Source organism: Balaenoptera borealis, assembly GCF_965194805.1.
Source record: "Balaenoptera borealis genome assembly, chromosome: 1".
Classification (NCBI taxonomy): domain Eukaryota; kingdom Metazoa; phylum Chordata; class Mammalia; order Artiodactyla; family Balaenopteridae; genus Balaenoptera; species Balaenoptera borealis.
In genome coordinates this window covers 102,602,356-102,623,569 of record NC_138860.1, presented here as the reverse complement: position 1 = coordinate 102,623,569, position 21,214 = coordinate 102,602,356, and the positions used below count along the sequence as shown (strand labels likewise).

The window sequence follows — 21,214 nt, the reverse complement described above, 5'->3', positions numbered from 1 at the left end:
TAGACTTGAAAATAAAGACTATTACAAGAGACAAAGAAGGACACTACATAATGATCAAGGGATCAATCCAAGAAGAAGATATAACAATTGTAAAATTTATGCATCCAACATAGGAGCACCTTAATACATAAGGCAAATGCTAACAGCCATAAAAGAGGAAATCGACAGTAACACAACAATAGTAGGGGACTTTAATACCCCACTTTCACAAATGTACTGATCAACCAAAATGAAAATTAAGGAAACACAAGCTTTAAATGATACATTAAACAAGATGGACTTAATTGGTATTTATAGGACATTCCATCCAAAAACAACGGAATATCCTTTCTTTTCAAGTGCTCATGGAACATTCTCCAGGATAGATCATATCTTTGATTACAAGTAAAGCCTTGGTAAATTTAAGAAAATTGAAATAGTATCAAGTATCTTTTCTGACCACAACGCTATGAGACTAGATATCAATTACAGGAAAAATACTGTAAAAAATGCAAACACATGAAGGCTAAACAATACACTACTAAATAACCAAGAGATCACTGAAGAAATCAAAGAGGAAATCAAAAAATACCTAGAAACAAGTGACAATGAAAACATGACAACCCAAAACCTATGGGATGCAGCAAAAGCCGTTTCAAGAGGGAAGTTTATAGCAATACAATCCTAACTCAAGAAACAAGAAAAATCTCAAATAAACAACCTAAACTTACACCTAAAGCAATTAGAGAAAGAAGAACGAAAAACCCCAAAGTTAGCAGAAGGAAAAAAATCATAAAGATCAGATTAGAAATAAATGAAAAATAAATGAAAGAAATGATAAAAAAGATCAAGAAAACTAAAAGTTTGTTTTTTGAGAAGAAAAACAAAATTGATAAACCATTAGCCAGATTCATCAGTAAAAAAAGGGAAAACTCAAATCAACAGAGCTAGAAATGAAAAAGGAGAAGTAACAACTGACACTGCAGAAATACAAAGGATCATGAGAGATTACTATAAGCAACTATATGCCAATAAAATAGACAACCTGGAAGAAATGGACAAATTCTTAGAAAAACACAACCTTCTGACACTGAAACAGGAAGAAATAGAAAATATAAACAGACCAATCACAAGCACTGAAATTGAAACTGTGACTAAATATCTTCCAACAAACAAAAGCCCAGGGCCAAATGGCTTCATAGGTGAATTCTATCAAATATTTAGAGAGGAACTAACACCTATCCTTCTCAAACTCTTCCAAATATAGCAGAGGGAGAAACACTCCCAAACTCATTCTATGAGGCCACCTTCAAGCTGATACCAAAACAAGACAAAGATGTCACAAAAAAAGAAAACTATAGGCCAATATCACTGATGCACATAGATGCAAAAATCCTCAACAAAATACTAGCAAACAGAATCCAACAGCATGTTAAAAGTATCATACACCATGATCAAGTGGGGTTTATCCCAGGAATGCAAGGATTCTTTAATATACGCAAATCAATCAATGTGATACACAATATTAACAAATTGAAGGATAAAAACCATATGATCATCTCAACAGACGCAGAAAAAGCTTTTGACAAAATTCAACACCATTTATGATAAAAACCCTCCAGAAAGTAGGCATAGAGGGAACTTACCTCAACATAATAAAGGCCAAATATGACAAACCCACAGTCAACATCCTTCTCAATGGTAAAAAACTAAAATCATTTCCACTAAGATCAGGAACAGGACAAGGTTTCCCCCTCTCACCACTGTTATTCAACATAGTTTTGGAAGTTTTAGCCACAACAATCAGAGATAAAAAAGAAATAAAAGGAATCCAAATCAGAAAAGAAGAAGATAATCTGTCACTGTTTTCAGATGACATGATACTATACATAGAGAATCCTGAAGATGCTACCAGAAAACTACTAGAATTAATCAATGAATTTGATAAAGTAGCAGGGTACAAAATTAATGCACAGAAATCTCTTGCATTCCTATAAACTAATGATGAGAAATATGAAAGAGAAATTAAGGACACATTGCCATTTACCACTGCAACAAAAAGATTAAAATACCTAGGAATATACCTACCTAAGGAGCCAAAGACCTGTATGCAGAAAACTATAAGACACTGATGAAAGAAATTAAAGATGATACAAACAGATGGAGGGATATACCATGTTCTTGGATTGGAAGAATCAACATTGTGAAAATGACTATACTACCCAAAGCAATCTACAGATTCAATGCAATCCCTATCAAACTACCAATGGCATTTTTCACAGAACTAGAACAAAAAGTTCACAATTTGTATGGAAACACAAAAGACCCCAAATAGCCAAAGCATTCTTGAGAAAGAAAAACGGAGCTGTAAGAATCAGGCCCCCTGACTTCAGACTATAGTACAAAGCTATAATAATCAAGACAGTATGGTACTGGCACAAAAACAGAAATATAGATCAATGGAACAGGATAGAGAGCCCAGAGATAAACCCATGCACATATGATCACCTTATCTTTGATACAGGAGGCAAAAATATACAATGGAGAAAAGACAACCTCTTCAATAAATCATGCTGGGAAAACTGGACAGCTACATGTGAAAGAATGAAATTAAAACACTCCATAACACCATACACAAAAATAAACTCAAAATGGATTAAAGACCTAAATGTAAGGCCAGACACTATCAAACTCTTAGAGGAAAACATAGGCAGAACACTCTATGACATAAATCACAGCAAGATCCTTTTTGACCCATCTCCTAGAGAAATGGAAGTAAAAACAAAAATAAACAAATGGGACCTAATGAAACTTAAAAGCTTTTATGCAGCAAAGGAAACCATAAATAAGATGAAAAAACAACCCTCATAATGGGAGAGAATATTTGCAAATGAAGCAACTGACAAAGGATTAATCTCCCAAATATACAAGCAGCTCATGCAGCTCAATATCAAAAAAACAAACAACCCAATCCAAAAATGGGCAGAAGACCTAAATAGACATTTCTCCAAAGAGGATATACAGATTGCCAACAAAAATAGAATCACAGATGTAGAAAACAAACTATGTTTACCAGGGGGGAAAGTGGGGGGGGGGGGGAGGGATAAGTTGGGAGATTAGGATTGACATACTGCTATATATAAAATATCAATAGATAACTAATAAGGACCTACTATATAGCACTGGGAACTCTACTCAATACTCTGTAATGACCATATGGGAAAGAATCTAAAAAACAGTGGAATATGTATATATATAACTGATTCACTTTGCTGTACAGCAGAAACTAAATACAAGATTGTAGATCAACTATACTCCAGTAAAATTTTTTTAAATAGCAAAAAAAATAAAGTTCCTTTTGAGGAAATGAATATTTTAACATATAATATTCTCATATATAATAATCTCTCATGAACCTAATAGTTGTAGATTCATCTAAATTTATTTAAAAATTACATACTAAAACACTTGGTTTAATTTCAGATGACAAGATTTTTGATCTGGACACAGTGACTAAATATATAAGTATAAATTAGTTACTTAGTCTTTCTGAGCTTCAATTTCCTCATTGGTAAAATCAAGCTAATAATACCTACTTTATAGAATTGGGGAAATTGGATGAGATAGTACTTGTGAGAACAACCAGCACAGAGTCAGACTCATATACAAAGACCAATGCCTAATATTCAGCTTGAAAGCTCTCCCTGATTAATTTCTGTCAGCTCTATATATTGTTGAAATGCATCAACATTTTTGAAATAGTTTTCTTTCCATTTGTTGATTTCTCCTGGGAAGATATGAAACATATTACTGATCATTTTACAGAGTTTGCAGAACCTATTACATTTTTAATTATCTTAATAAAGCTTTGTACCTCACAAACAAATACTGCAATGGCTGGCTTCTACCCAGACTAAATGTTGTAGCTAAACAAACTAAAAACAGTGAGTAAGTTCAATATCGAAGGAAGGAAAATCAAGCCCATAGGTAGGGCATTGTGTAAATACTAAACAAGTATAGAAGACAGCTGGATTTAATTAAATCTGAGAGTCCCACTTTGATCTAAAATGCCCCATACAGACTGAGCAGGCTGATTGGATCAATCATGGCTTTTACTTTTGATTAAATTTAACTTCTCTACATAGATGCAATTGAAAACAATCAAGACAGGTAAAATAGGGGACAATTAACACATAGGTCACCAAAGTTTCATGCTTATACATACAGATATACAATATTATTCACCCTGACAATAAGCTTAAGCCTACAACTTGAATTTATAGCTTGCATATTTTATATAGCAATAAAAGGAACATTCACGGCAGACATAAATTTTATCAATAGTAGCAGCAAATCATCTGAGAAACAAACTTGAGGTCCCAAACTCCACTATGATGGACACAAATAGGATTAGCTGTCCATCACCTATTTTTAAGGTCTTCTTTTCCTCTTATCTATACATTTCCTATGGATCCTCTTTGTAAGTAAAAGTTGATCTGCTACTCTCTTCCAGGGAGTGGGGAGTGGGGCGTGCATATTCTGACTCAAACTAAGCCACTCGGTGTATCTTTCCTTGAATTTTTCACTGAGAAGCAGAGAGAGTTTGGTCATCCTCTCTATGTTGGCTGAGCATGGGTTTGATGGATTAGTCAGATGCTTGGTAACAAAAAAATTCCAAATCTTATTTAGCAAATTAAAGATATGTGTTCACTCACATCAAAGTCATTGTTTTTAAGTGGTTGTGGCTCAGGGAGCAGGCAACTTTCCTACTGCCACATGTAGCATACATTCCTAGAATCTTTCTTTCTTCCTAGGATCTTTCATATATATGTTTAAGACTGCCTTGGTGGCATCTTGCTGATAGCTGGAAGCAAAGTCAGAAAGACTTTAAGTAGATACTCCCATCATTACCTGTCTAAGCCTTTATGTTATATCTGACTTGTGTTCATAGCCCAGTGGTGAGAATTAACCACATGATCTTACCAAGATATAAGGGAGACTGGACAATGTTTAACAGTGAGGCGGGGAGAAGAAAAGGGTTTGCTGAATATTTAACCCATTTCTACCACAGAACATACAACTTGAATATTCTTGGTGGATATGTTTCCCACAAGGTGTTAAATAAATAAAACTGACATACTGCAAAATCAGGGAACAGTCCAAAAAGACTGCTCTCACTTGTGATAACAATTGCAAGTTCAGGGGTACCCCAAACTATTCTTATGTTTAATAATATTCTAGAAAGACTTGCAGTGATCACTGAAAGCTGTTATAATCATAGTTAAGGTTTACTTATAGCTAAAAGATAAATGTTACAGTCAGCCAAAGGAAGAGGCATATAGGGCAACGTCCAGAAAAGTTCCAAATGTAGATCTTCTATGTTTGGAGTCACGGACAGTGTTAGGTCCCTGATATTAATGTATGATAATATGCACAGAATATTGCCAACTAGAGAAGCTTACCTGAATTTTGAGTCTAGAGTCTTTATTGGGACTCAATCACATAAACAAGGTAGACTTCTCAAGTGAGTAATCGCAGCCTCCAGTCCTTCAGGAGGTCAAGCTCATACCATGTGAACCAAAGTCTTCACCCTAAACCATATCATTAGATTATTGCCAGTATCATTCTAAACTACCTTGTTAAAATAATGAAGTGACCCAAGCCCACAGGCAAATAAAATTACTCTAACAAGCACTTTCCAAAGGCTTAGAGATCACCTCCCAGAACCCAAGGGCAAAGGCCAAACCACTCTTTGGGGCAAGTTAAATTCTTTACTATACACATATAAACACAGCTTTAATATTAAAAAGAGAGAGATTAGTGACAGCATGTAAGTTCCTGTTTCCAAACTTTCCTAAAATCCAAATTTCTTTCCACAGTTTATTTCAACCATTCTTTTAAATTCGTAATGCCATACATTCCTTCATTTAGTCATGTTTGCACATCTCAAGCTAGATATTGCATGTGTCTTATCTAAGCACTTATGTTTACCAATACACTTTTGTTTCATCGTCATAAAAATAAGTGGTTTCTGTTAACACCAGCTCTACCAATTCAAATAATTGGCATGACAACCACAATGATAAGAGAGAAAAAGTAATTTCCAAGGCATGGGATGCACTGAAGGAAGCAAAAACCTGATTATGAGAAAGCCTTAATACTTCAGGTAAGGAGGGATGGAGAAAGGTTAGTAACATTTTATAAAGTACCTTCTCTATGGTAGTGATTTTATATAAAATTATTTTATTTAAAATTCACAACAGCCACAGACTTCTAATACCTTTATTTAACAGAGAGAACATTGATATTATACAAGACCTTGGAAATTTGCATAGGCCATTGAATTAATTTGCAAACAATGGCAACATATTTCAACAGTGTTCTTATTGGCTAACAAATCCTGCTATATTGCTATGTAATGTTGCTTTTAAAGAAACATTTACTATCCAGCCTATCACTTTGGGATTGTTTTTTCAAAATCATGAAAACAGAAAATATAGAAAAATCATTTTTAATTCCAGGTACAATTAGTAGAACACTTAAATTTGAACTAAATCAACTAAATATATTGAAAATTTGATAGTGTTTTTCTTTTTTAACAAGGGTAGCATTTATCTCTTAGGATCACCACCAATTTTTTATAATAGGTTTGTTTCTCATTTTAATACTGTGTAAGTATGAAGTTAATTCTCTTTTCCTCAGTTTTCACATTTGCATAATGGGAATGGTAACAGTGTTATCTGGAAGATTAAATGAATTGAAATATATAAAGCTCTTATAAGAGTTACCAGCATATAGTGAGCCTTATATTTTGCTTAATCATTATTATAACTATAATTATATTACTTTTTTCTATTTTGTATAAATATATCAATAAAATTTCAGAGTCTCTAAAGTTTCCTCTATTTTTTCATGGACATCTTGGCATTTACATTCTAAATTTGCAACTTAAGAGTATTTTCTGACAGCAATCGCTCACAAAGTGTGCAAATTCACAAAGACTATTTTGACAAAGAACTTGTGTCATATCGTAAAATCAGCAACAATAATGTTTTAAGTAATGATTTAAATTCTCTATGATCAGTTTGACTTTACATGAAGATATAAACATAAAATTAGGGGAAATTTTTTAAAATATAATAAAATATGAAGCTAATAACAATGAAAGAAATGCCTGAAATAAATAGAACAATTAAACTGTGTAGGAAAGTCAGTAATGTTTGTCTATGTTAAGCTAAAGCTTTTTTAATAGCATATAATGGAATGTTAAGAAATAAGACAAAGTTAGTTTAATAAACTTGCAAACATAAATATAAAAGTCATTAAGATAAAGTTCAAATTGTATGACAGGAATAGACTGAATAAAATAGACTTAATCATATGGTCGATTGAGATATCAGTGGAAGTTGATAGTAAGGGGCAATATAATTTAAAAGTAAATTGTTTATAATAAGAAAGTGTTAACTTTTTTTTTTTTTTTTTTGGCTGCATTGGGTCTTCATTGTTGCGTGCGGACTTTCTCTCTAGTTGAGGCGAGTGGGGGCTACTCTGTTTTGGTGTGCGGGCTTCTCATTGCGGTGGCTTCTCTTGTTGAGGCACTTGAGCTCTAGGGCACACGGGTTTCAGTAGTTGTGGCTTGCAGGCTTTAGAGCACAGGCTCAGTAGTTGTGGCGCACGGGTTTAGTTGCCCCGCGGCATGTGGGATCTTCCCAGACCAGGAATCAAACGGTGTCCCCTGCATTGGCAGGCAGATTCTTAACCACTGTACCACCAGCGAAGTCCCCAAGAAAGTGTTAACTTTTAATGAGCTGATCTCTTTGAAGGGACTAAAAATTAAGCTAGATTTGCAGAGTTTTTATCTATGTTTTTCTTTATGCTTTGAAGGTATGACTGATATTTAAAATGTTTTTATTATGTAATATATTTTGTATCTAAATAACTCAGAATACTTTAGTATATTTACATTAACCACACATTAGTTCTAAAGGGAAGTAAACAACAAACATATATTTAGAATGTATTAATGCAAATTGTTTTACTTTGCATACTTAGTTTTCAAAGAATCACATATACTTAATAGAAATTTTATATACCAAATCTGTTACTGCATTTTAACTAAGCTAACAAATAGCTTTTGAGCTCAACACACCAGGGTATACTGAAGTAGGACCACTGCTCAACAAAGAGCCCAGTTTGAGTCTTAGTATAGCTAATCAGGATGAAAATCATATTTCAGGGAGTACTGATTTCCTAGGGATTACAGGGCCTGTTCTTAAGAAAACAGTGACTCCAGGGAAACACTGAGAAATATAGAAAATGAGAGTTAAAAGAAATGGATTAGGAAAACTATAAACAAAGTGTCAGAAAGAACAGTCAGCTTCAAAATTATCTGAAAAAAGGGCAATTGGGCACAGTAAGATTATTTTGAACATAGAATTAATAAGGAGTAATTTTTTTAAAAAATCACTTAGTACAGTATTGAAGAGTAGAAAAGAAAGTGTTATATATAACATACATATTCCTTTCACGACTTTAAAAATAGAAGTAATTATTGAGAATTTATTCAATATTACTGTTACTTCCATTACCTTAGGAAAGAATGTTTACCAAGAAGAGCCTTTGTCAGCTGTGCTAGAACTTGGAAGATCAAAAGGAGAATTCCAAAGGCCCACCTCTGATTTCCAGCAGAATTGTTTGGCATGACTGAACCAATCATCTTTTAGCAAGATAGTGACTTTTAAAAGACATATATATCAAATTTAAATAAGAAGAGAGGCAAGACCTCCAGGAGGAAGGAGAATATAAAAGAAGAAAAGAAAAGAAGTCCCCTATGTATTTTATTTTAAAAAGTCAGAGTCTATCATTTATAATATTGTTAAGATTTGTCAAAGAAAATTTGCAGCAGACAAGTTAAACAGTCAAGGAAAACATTCAAGACTATTGCAATAGGGTCAAGACTATTGCAAGAGGGGAGAGAGACTGAATCAACCACACTAAAACAAACACTGGGAGAGTTTTTCAGTACTAGGGTGAACTAGTGGAAAGTACTGGAGGACAGTAGGGGAGAGGTTGGTCAACGTGATTAGGTCATCTGTGTTTGCTAATTGACACTTCCTAGAAGTTAGGTTCCTACCTGCCCATGGAGACTGGGAAACAGAGGCATTATCTTTCTTGATGATTACATTACAAAGGTGTGGCTTTCAGATCTTCCAGAAAGACAAGTTCTAAAGTAGAACTGGCAAGAGGCTGGGAGAAGATTTACCTCTTAAAGGAACAGGAGAAATAATTTATAATTGCAAGTTTAAATGCTCTAAGAAGAGGGAGGTCAGGGGTCTGTAGTCTGGAAAAAACCTATCTAAAGCTTAGTCAAGCTGAGGGGAATGTCAAGGCTATCTTAGTGAGAGTTGTAGGTTCTTACCTCTGTCAATATATCTTATTAAATGATCCCACTCCATTTGTGTTACCCTTTTTTCTCTCTGTCATTTGGTTTTCTCTTGCCTTTGAGATATTGTAAGTGTTCTTTGTTTTCTCTTCTCAGTTCTTTCTTTTCTACTGGTGTTCAATCTTAGTGACTCCCCAAAGCCAGTCTATTTATCTAGTCACTGGTAGCTCTTCCTCTTGATATGAAACATTAATTGCTTCACTAAGAATGCATCTAGTATTCAAGCTTTTATTCAGACAAACATAAGACAATCAAAGACATTGAAACAACATTAAAAGAAAATTAAAGACATGAAAAACAATGGCAATAAAAACAACTGATCCCAGAACACAAAATCTTTAATGAATATCATCTCCTCTTTGACTGACATTAGATATTTCATATTCTACAATATAGTTTTAATTATATGGGCTGCAGTACATAAAGCTTTTCATAAGGATCCCACACAAAGATATTGTAAACATTAAAGTACTTTTTAAATATATTGCCTTTTAGGTAAAGTTTTATTTTAAGTACTTTATGAAATAGTAAATGTAAGTGTTTTATATACCTACATTCAATCATTCAAGCATTGAACACATAAACTTAGCATGTATATTGCAATACATACCATTAATGGGTGATAGATTTGTATTTTTAAAGTGCATTACCAGTTTGATGACATAGATTTTATTTAAGGTTGGATGAAAACATTACATTTCCATGGCAACTCTAATCTTAAAATCTAGATCATGTCACATAGATTATAATGTTTGAAGATCTGTTTTAAGTATTCAACACATGTTAGTTTATAAACAGTACGTAGAGATGTAATAGAATATAAAACAATCAATCTGTGAAAAGAGAAAAAGGATATAAAGAAAATTTAAACTTCCCATATCAATGTTTGATATAGTTTTATAAAAATTGATGAAAGAAGTGATATATTAATGATTGGGAATATCAAAACTCAACAGATAATTTTTAAATAATTTCCTCCATACCATCCTATGCAAAAATATAAGTTAAATAATGTCACATTTATTTACACCTATTCATAGCATATGAGTAAGTTGATACATATTATATGCACTATATTTTACATGTATAATTACAAGCACTCCATTATTAAGGCAGGCAATCTTTATACAAATAATTCCTTTGTTCCAGAAATTGTATTTATACATTGGATACACTCTGAAATAGCTGAAAACTATTTTATATCAATAATAGAAACGGTAAAATTTCTAAAGACTGCATCTTTACTTATTGAGCAATAAAGAAGGGGGACATCTTATACGGTCATGTCTCGTGAGGCATCTCACAAAGGTTACAGTCTATTTCTGTTATTGAAGTTTTGTGGAGATAAATACTTGTGCTCCTTTCAAAGTCCTAGATAGATAAGTATGTCTGTCAAGTTCTAGTCAGAATCTGGGAGAATAAAGCATGACACATTCTTTCAATGTATGCCCTCTATTTTCTTTTCTTCAAGTATTCTTTATGTGAAGCCTGGATGTAAACTGTATAGACATTCTCAACGGCTGACTATAGTCAGATTGCCAGTAACAGAACAATGCAACTATTTCCCTCTCTAACATTTGCACACATTTAGTAAAGCAAGCTCTACTTTCATAACTGTCTGATTCTAGAACAATGGTTCTCAAAATATTGTTTATGACTAATTATATAATAAGCAACTAAGATTAATATTAAAAATGTGGATTCTAGGCCCCCACTGGAGTCTTACTGAATCTTGAGGATAGGGCAAAGGAATTAGAATTTCTTTGTTAAGAAAAAATTGCAGAGTTCTGTTGTTGTTGTTATTCTATTTATTTATTTATTTATTTTAAGTTAAATTTTGATGACACACAAATTTACACGTTTCTTAAAAATGATTTCTCCAAATCATTTATTTCATTTTAACCCCTTCCTATGGCAACTTATCATAGATTCGTTACGCACAATGAGTAAAATACTGATTGATACTATTTGTTTCTCCTAGCTAAATGGACACTGTTTTAAAGACTTGTTTTATTAATTGCTCCAGTTGAAAGAGCTCAGATTTTGAAACCCAGAAATAAATAAAATCAAATATCTCAGTTCTTCCCATATCAATTTTGATTTGGGAAATGCACTGAATCTCTTTAAACTTTATTATTCTTATTTTTGAAGTGGAAATTATATACCATAAATTGGACTCATAATAGCATACTAAATAAATAGCAGAGAGTGTCATACATAATAGATACATATTAATAACTCACTATTTTTATTCACTGAGGAGTGAAAATTGTCCTTGTTCTTCTAGATTTCATGATTAATGGTAGAGTTTAGGGAAGGACACAGAGAGTTACACACCAAGCTATACTACATTAAAAGAAGCTGTTCAGTTGCTGCTATAAAATCCCATGGGCTCATAGAGTGGAAGCGGAGTGATAACAATATATTTTATGTAAGTCACATATGATGTAACAATTAAATTTGATATTTGAGCCAGGCATCAGAGCCTTGATAGATATGAACAACAGAGAAGGATGAAGGTGATAAAGAACAGCATAAACTAAGCCAGAAGAGGTGAACAAATACATTATGCTTAAGAAGAAAGCTAAGTAGTTCAGTGTAACTGGAAGAAAAAGACATGTTAGGGAGTGGTAGAAAACATTAAAAAGAATATAACATCCTAGGGATTTTTAGCTTTAAAATAGTGTAGGATTTTTTTTTTAATGATTTTATGCATGGAAGCTTCCAAATCTTAGCAGTGTTTGAGAATTACAACTCTGGTGGCAGTGGGAAAGATGATATACAGTAGGAAAGACCTAAGGCAAATATGTAGCCTGAAACAGAATTCTGGATATCTCCCTTACTTTTAGCCCCACACCCATATTTTCAGCTGATTTTAACATTTAAATAACTCCAGCATCTTTGCAATCTATTCTTCTTCACCAGTCCTACCAAGTGAATCTAAGTCAACATAAGTCATTTGAATGTAAACCAACTGGATATAGGCCTATTAAAATTAGACTTAGAATCAAGATTAAATTTAGCCTAATTTTACACATTAGCCTTCTAATGGATACATCTGCATCTGCTCTTCCTGTCTCTAATCATCCCTGCACTGCATCTGGTTGACTATTTGTAATATAAAATAATCATATCTCACACTCATACTCACCTACACACCAACAGCCACACATCCACAATAAACATCTATTTTAAAATCCCTCACGGGTTCCCATTGCTCTTCAATTTGGTCTAAAGAAGTTTAAATGAATTGACCCCTATGTAACTTTTCAGCCCTATCTTCTTATCTTCAATGATCTGAAGGATTTTTCCTTCATTTCTCTCTTCTGCTTTCTCTTGAGTTACACTATCCTCTTCTCCATGCTCTAGCTTCTCCAACTTTTTCATTTCCTGAGTACCATCCATCCTTCTACAATACGGTATTTATAGCTATAATATTCCTTTTGCCAAGGACTGTTTTTCATCTCCTAACCTAATTGACTCCACTTTTATCACTCATATGTAAGCTAAACTTTCACTTTGTCAGAGAAGGCCTTGTTGTCCTCATTATGTCAAATGCTTCATTATAAAATTTAATATCAACATATATCCCTCCTTTGTAGTACTTTGTTTATTGTGATTTCCCATTTGTGTATGTAATCCATCACCTATACTAAACTATAAACTGTATGAGAGTTATTTTTAATTACCTTTGTATAGCAGGACTAGCATGGTGCCTGACTCAGAGTAGGTATTAATAAATAATCATTGAGGGGCTTCCCTGGTGGCGCAGTGGTTGACAATCTGCCTGCCAATGCAGGGGACGCGGGTTCGGGCCCTGGTCTGGGAAGATCCCACATGCCGCGGAGCAACTAGGCCCGTGAGCCACAATTACTGAGCCTGCGCATATGGAGCCTGTGCTCGGCAACGAGAGGGGCCGCGATAGTGAGAGGCCCGCGCACCGCGATGAAGAGTGGCCCCCGCACCACGATGAAGAGTGGCCCCCGCTTGCCACAACTAGAGAAAGCCCTCGCACAGAAACGAAGACCCAACAAAGCCATACATACATACATACATAAAAAGAATGTAAGCAGACAAGAATAGCATTAAAAAAATTTAAAAATAAATAAATAAATAAATAAATAAATAAATAATCATTGAATTAAAGTTTGAATAGTTGATAGAAAGTAGGAAGTAAATTAGGAAATCACTTCGTGTTCCAGGACAGAAAAACATTATGATCTAAACAAGAGTTTTTCAATGAAAATAAGTGGAAAATATGGATAATTAAAATAAAATCCATAGGTCTTAGTAATTGATCAGATATCAAGTGTGGGCAAATTATTGTTGCCATTTCTTTTGGGTTTTTTTCCTCATTTTTTTTTTCTTTGATTCCTACAAATTCCTAAAGTTACTGGAGACACTCACATAATGTGAATCTGGACACTAAGTTCTTAATGTCAAATCACATTTAAGCTTCAGTGATGATCAACAGTGCCTCTGTATATTCCTAGTTCTATTTAACTCAGTAGATTTTCCAAACGTTTTCCTTTTTCCTCTAACTCTCTCAACACCATCTCCTTCCACTTCATGGAAACAAACCACATCAACCTTTCCATCTACCATTTTCAATAATTTTACGTACCATCCAACTTTATCCTACCTTTTCTTAGGGAAAAGACTATTCTCCATCCTCTAAGAGGGGAGTTGTAGTGCTTAGAGGTATAATATGGAAGAACAAAGGCTGAGAACACAGTCCTGAGGAGACAGTATGATAATAGTAGGATGGCTGCAAGGTCAAGATATAAGGCAGAAAGAACAGGTGGGTGGTTATTCTCCTCTTTCTGGAATAAAGGAGGCCTGAACCAATCAAGTGCCTGAGGTAATAAAGAGAAGGAGAAGATATTAAATCCACTGAAAGAGAGAATTTATAAGACCTGATCACAAGATCAGATCCAAGGTATAAAAATATGGAAGTTAGGAATGACTTTGAATATGAGTTATTTTCTTTGTAAGGAGAAAATTCTGCTGCCTAATAGCCTTACCAATGGACCTTTCATAATGCTGCCCATCCCTGGTTCTATTATCTCTCCTACCAAATATGGCCCACCTATAATCTTTACTCCAGTCAGAATGAAGTATGTCATACTCTTCTGTGTGTTCAAAAATGATATTACTTCTGCTTGTAAATCCTCCTTATTTTTCCTTACCCCCATCTCTTCCATAAACTTAATATATTACTTTATTGGGAAGATTTACCTGAATCAATTTTGATATAAATGTTATTACTCTACTTTTTTTAAATTAATTAATTTATTTATTTTTGGCTGCATTGGGTTTTCGTTGCTGCGCGTGGGCTCTCTCTAGTTGTGGTGAGTGGGGCTACTCCTCATTGCAGTGCACGGGCTTCTCATTGTGGTGGCTTCTCTTTGTTGCAGAGCATGGGCTCTAGGCACAGGGGCTTCAGTAGTTCTGGCTCGCATGCTCTAGAGCGCAGGCTCAGTAGTTGTGGCACACAGGCTTAGTTGCTCTGCAGCATGTGGGATTTTCCCGGGCCAGGGATTGAACCCGTGTCCCCAGTATTGGCAGGTAGATTCTTAACCACTGTGCCACCAGGGAAGTCCCTATTACTCTATTTTTATAATGTCTGGTAACCACCACTACAACAGTCCTTATCACATTAAAATCTAATCACTGATAGCATTTCTCTGCTGCCATTGTAAAAGATACTTTTGTTTAAACTTCATTTTGTCAATGTATGCCACACTGTAGGCACATAAAAATGATTGTGAAATGGTTGAATAATATGGAAACAATGCAATGAATATGTTTAAGAATGACTATACAAGACAATGTATTTTTAAACACAAAGGTTTAGAAATAAATTGTTGCTAAGCAAGCAATATTTGGAGTTAGAATACATTTATGAATGAGCCAATGGAAGCAGGTGTTGAATATTATGACAGCATGTGGAATATAAATGTTCCTTTAAAAAAAGAGGCAAAATTTTTTAAATGGTCCTTGCCTATTCTTTATGGAATATTACACAGAAACAAGTGAAGTTAATGTTTATGTTGGAAGGTGATTCTGATCTCTGAGCATAGAGAGTTTTCACATTAGATATAAGGTTGGATCCTTCATTTATTAATGTGTCCATTCAATAGGTATTTGTCACATGACTGATTCCATTCAATAGGTATTTGTCACATGACTGATTCTGTGCTAGGTAATGGAAAATATATTGATAAACAGAACTAGAGCCAGTTCTTCTTCTTCAAGCTGCTTTCAGCATAGTGAAGAGTAAGACAGAAATCTAATAGCCACAAAAATAAATAGAAATACAGAATATGATACATGTGTGGAGTTAGAGGTATTATGCTAAGTGAAATAAGTCAAACATAAAAAGACAAATAATACATGATTTCACTTATATGTGGAATCTAAAAAACAAAACAAATGAACAAACAAAACAAAACAAAAACATTCATAGATACAGAGCACAACGTGGTATTTGCCAGAGTGGAGGAGGACTGGGGGTAGGGGTGGGGAAATAGGTGAAGGGGATTAAGAGGAACAAACTTCTAGTCACATAATAAATAAGTCAAAGAAATGTAATATATAGAATAGGGGATATAGTCAATAATATTGTAACTACTTTGTATGGTGATAGATGGTTACTAGACTTACCATGGTGATCAATTCATAATGTACATAAATGTCAAATCACTATATTGTACACCTGAAATTAATATAATATTGAAAGTCAACTATATTTCAATAAAAAATTAAAGGAAAAATTAATAAATGACATACTTAAAAGGAAAAAACAGATAAGCATTATAAATAAAGTGTATAGTGATATAAGACTATGGAAAAAGATAACACAAGGATAAGGGAGTTTTTTTTTTTTTTTTTTGATAAGGGAGTTTTAATGGACAGTGACATAGGGTTGAGATCTTTAAAAAAAATTATAAAAATCATTCTTATAAAAACAACAGATAGGACTATAGAGAAGTCAGATGATGTCAAAAAAGATAGTTTACCTTGTTTACAAATTTCCAAATTAGACCATGGCAGCTTGTTATAGTATAATAATATTATAGTAAAAAGAGATTTATGTTCCTTGATTTTTATCTTTTTTTTAAGTTGCTTAAAAATAATTTATAGCATCTTTGATCAAAAGATCATAACACTCCAAAATCAACTCCAGAGCCAACTGTCAGATAATGATTCAAAGCTTAAATACAGGCTTTGCTCAAAACATCATGTGAGATTCTTTCTATACAATTTCTTATAATGCTACTTCTTATAAGAAAGTTTTAGATTTACTTTCTGTATATAGCTTTATAATAAAGGTAAAAAATTCTCTTGAACTTCTCAAAAACATATCAAATTATGGAATTAATTTGTATCAGGGACTTTTAAATTCAGACTCAGTACCTTGCTACGTGGCATTCATAGGTCTCAAAAATAATACCAAGTGCTGGGTTTGACTTTTTACAAGCAACCACAAAACTAGGAAAAACTCAATAAAAAATTGTAGGTAAGAGAAAAGGGAAGGACACAATAAAATACTCCTTTTTTGGCTTACTGCCAAAAAGCAATTTTCAAATTTTATTTATAAAATATCACAGTCGTCCAATGAGGCTCCTTTTCACTGTGTATTGGATTTAATAGCATCATGCTTCTGAAAAGAAGAAAAAGGGCAATTCTTGCACGCGAAGGTGACCTTTATTACTTCTTTTTCTAAGTGACTTCTCCCAAGATTGTCAGTCCAAAAAGAAAAAATTTAGGAGGCAATACCTGGCAGAGTTGTGCTCTTTTTCTTTGTTTTCCTACACTAAATAATATTGATCTCTAACATTCATCTAATTGATTTTTTTAAATGATATGCAAAGAAAAGTAATTCTCAAGTGTTCATTCTGTCATGGTGACTAATCAGTTTTTCTGCGTCCTGTATTTTACAGCTTGGAGAAATGCTGTGTCAGTGGTAATTTTCACTAGCACATTCAGCACATGTCAAATATTCCACATTAATGGCCAGATAACCCTTATAAATGGGAAGAGTTCCACTGAGTAACTTAATAAGAAACAATAATCAATGAGAAAAACAGTATATAAGTATATGTTTACTTTTGTAAAACGAGTTTCTCCTGAATAGAAAATGCAAGTGTAAATTTTTCCGATAAGAGGAACTTACCCAGTAAATACTTAATTTTGATCCTTTGTATTTATTTATATTAGTCACTTTATGTGCTTTAAAATTTGACTATAAAGTCTCAGGTTGTGAAGTAACTATAACGCTTTCACTGGGTAAGAGTAATAGAGGCTTTTGTATAATGTAGATGTAATTGGAGAAGGGGCAGTCTGAGAGTCGTACTAAAAAGATCCAGAGTCAGTTTTAGATGAGTGATGAGTCTTTACAAAGATCATTACTTATTTTCAAATAAAATGGTTTAGGAGGATAGGTGGGGCATTGGAAATTAAGTGCAGTACTCCAAGTGTGATAAATCATTCTAGCAAAAAATTCTTGAGAATTCTATCGATTGTAATTTGGTTATTTTAAATCCCAGTGTTCACAAGTGAACCAGAATGTGTAGGAAAAGTAAAACTGGAAAAATGACAAATGAAAAGATTTTACATATTAAATGATACAAACTCAGTGTCATTAGAAATCCTCACTATAGGGCTTCCCTGGTGGCGCAGTGGTTGAGAGTGTGCCTGCTGATGCAGGGGACACGGGTTCGAGCCCTGGTCTGGGAGGATCCCACATGCTGCGGAGCAACTAGGCCCGTGAGCCACAACTACTGAGCCTGCGCATCTGGAGCCGTGCTCCGCAACGAGAGGCCGCGACAGTGAGAGGCCCGCGCACCGCGATGAAGAGTGGCCCCCGCTCGCCGCAACTGGAGAAAGCCCTCACACAGAAATGAAGACCCAACACAGCCAAAAATAAATAAATAAATAAATAAATTTATTAAAAAAAAAAAAAAATCCTCACTATACTTGTTTCAGTTATAAAGATTTGCTTTCTGCTTTATGGACTTGACTGACATCCACACACCTAAGAGTGCTCTTCACTAATGAAATGCATGATGGACCATGAACCTCAGTCAAGACAGTTGTGTCAGTTCATTTTTTGCTACACCCAGTTCTCCAAACACAGATCAATAATTAATAAAATGTGAAGAAAGACATATTTACTTACACCAAAAAAAATTACCTAAATGGACCAGAAACATAAAAACAAAGCAAACTAAAATCATAGATCTTTATGGATTCAAGTCCTGAATGAGGTTAATGCTTCAGATAAGGGGAATTAAAATACCCCCACTTAAGGCAGGGGAATCAACAGATCTTCTTCATAATCCCAGTAATGAAAGGAACTTGAAAAGAAGCCTAGCTGCTGAATTTTAGCTAGGTTAATTCTTCCAAAATTGGAAAATTATGCAGACACTATTTGAGGAAACACAATTTGAAATTAAAAACATTTTTGTGCATGTTTTGTGATATCAAACATAGAACATATCACAGTAGTTTGAAAACACATTTTATACATCATAGTTCTGTATTGGGGGTCTAGAGGCCTAGTGGAAGTAATTGTGTAAATGTTAGAATGATTTTTCAGAATAGTGAGAAGATAGAGAAACAGAGAAGATTGAAAAGTTGGATTAAAATATATAAACAATGAAGAAAACCGCCAGCAAGAAGTAACATAGTTATGGAAATATAAATTAAAGTTCAGAAGGCAACATGATAGTTTTTGCAGATTATAAGGCTTGCATTTCAAAGCCAAGATCATATACAGTCCATTATTTAAAGTCATTGATAAAAATCACAAAGTTCGTGAATAATATAAATTTTTAAATGGCAGTTTTAGTACTAATCACAACTACATAGAATATGGGATGGAAAGTGTGAGTATATATATGTTACTTTAAGCAAAAAATAGTCCTAAAATTAACTCAATAATAAATCTTCAGGTGCATGTAAAATCTATATGGAGGAAATTTTAAAATAAATTTAAAAGTATAATAAAGTATTTAAAATGGAGATAGAAGTCATGTATATAACTTGGGCTAGGATGGAGTAACAGGAATAACATTTTCTCTGTCACATAAAACAACAGAGAAACTAGATAAAATATATTAAGGGATAACTTTCAAGGCATTGGGTTTTAGGCATTTTAGAACAATAATACTGAAAATGACAAACAAGCTGGATGAGCCCAAGACTGCTCCAGCTTACTGCCTGGCAAAATTCCAGGTAATAGTACAGAGAAGAAAGTACCCAGATAGAGCTCAGTGGACTACCTTGGTTGAGGAGATAGACCTGGGACACAAGGTAGACTAAGGCAGATACACTTCACAGGGCAGATGATGAGAGAGAAATAAGCTATAAAGAGATAGATTTCAATAGATCTGCAGAAGATATCCTTGAGTTTTGTGCTAAGTAGTGATCAGTGCATGTTTGTGAGGTTGCGGAAAGAACCCCTCAAAATGATTAGATGTTACATTTCTCAGGATTAGCATAGGGCCAGGAAAAGTTCCTGTTCCCAACAGCAGAGAGAGAGGGAGAGAGAAGGACACAGAGAGAGAGACAAAGACAGAGAGAGAGAGAGAGAAACCTTGTTCACAGGACATCAAGAAGATTACTCAGAATGGTTTTGTCTCAGTGATGGGTAAAAATTAGCCTTAAACAAAATGTTTCTCTGGTCCTGCCTAACAAAGCTTAAATAAATAAAATAAATCAGAATGCAAAAAATATTCAGAAGTCAACAAGGTTACCAAAAAATTCATGAAGTTTGACATTTAATCAAAAATTTCCAGGAAGGCAAAAAGTAGAAAAATATATACAGAGGAGAAAAGTAAATCATTACTTATCAATAAATGACACAGTTGATAGACTTATTAAACAAGGTCATTTAAAAAGTTATTATAACTGTATTTCATATAGTCAAGAAGATAGATGAAATATTGAGCATGCAAAATTAGAGACATTGAAGATATAAAACTACCCAAAACAAACATCTAGAGATAAAATCTATAATGTCTGTAGATGGAAAACTTGTGGAATGAAATTAATAGCAGAAGAGACATTGCAAAAGGAAAAATTAATGAACTTCAAGACATGGCAGTAAATACTATGCAAAGTGAAATATGTAGGGAATGTCTGAAAATAAAATGAGTAAAGCATCAGTGAGATTTGGGACAACTTCTAACAGCCTAACATAAAAGTAATGAGAGTCTCTGAGAGAGAAGTGGGGTGTGGGGAAGAGAAATATACAAATAAATAATGGTTAGTATTAACCAGTTTGATAAAAACTCTGAACCTACATCAGTACCAAAAACTAGAAATGTCAGAAAAACTATACCTAGACATACTATAAATAAGTGGCTTAAAATTAGTAATAAAGAGAAATTCTTAAAAGGAGGACAATAAAAAAAAACACATTAGGCACAGAAGAACAAAGATAAATATGACAGCGTATTTCTCATTGGCAACAATACAAGTCAGAGAACAATGATGCAATTATCTTAAAAATACTAATGAAGAAAAAAATCTGTCAATCTAGAATCTGCACCAACAAAAATATCATTCAAAAATAAATTATTTTTTATACAGACAATGCCTATAAAATTCATAACCGGGAGACCTGCACTATGAGAGTTGTTAAAGGCAGTTCTTCAGCTGGAAGAAAAATAATACCCAAAGGAAATATGGATTTATTCAAAGGGATAAAGGAAATAAAAGCACTGGAAATGTAAATACATGAAAAAATAATATTTTCTTATTATATAAAAGATAATGGACTAT

At 33.6% G+C, this 21,214-nt stretch overlaps 1 long non-coding RNA gene across 1 annotated transcript; it reads left to right on the top strand.

Annotated features, from left to right (window-relative positions):
* Positions 1–13,548: 13,548 nt before the first annotated feature.
* On the top strand, positions 13,549–15,881 carry LOC309626535. Its single transcript, XR_014243252.1, has 2 exons — positions 13,549–15,564; positions 15,597–15,881. It is a non-coding gene; the product is annotated as an uncharacterized lncRNA (long non-coding RNA).
* Positions 15,882–21,214: the final 5,333 nt, after the last annotated feature.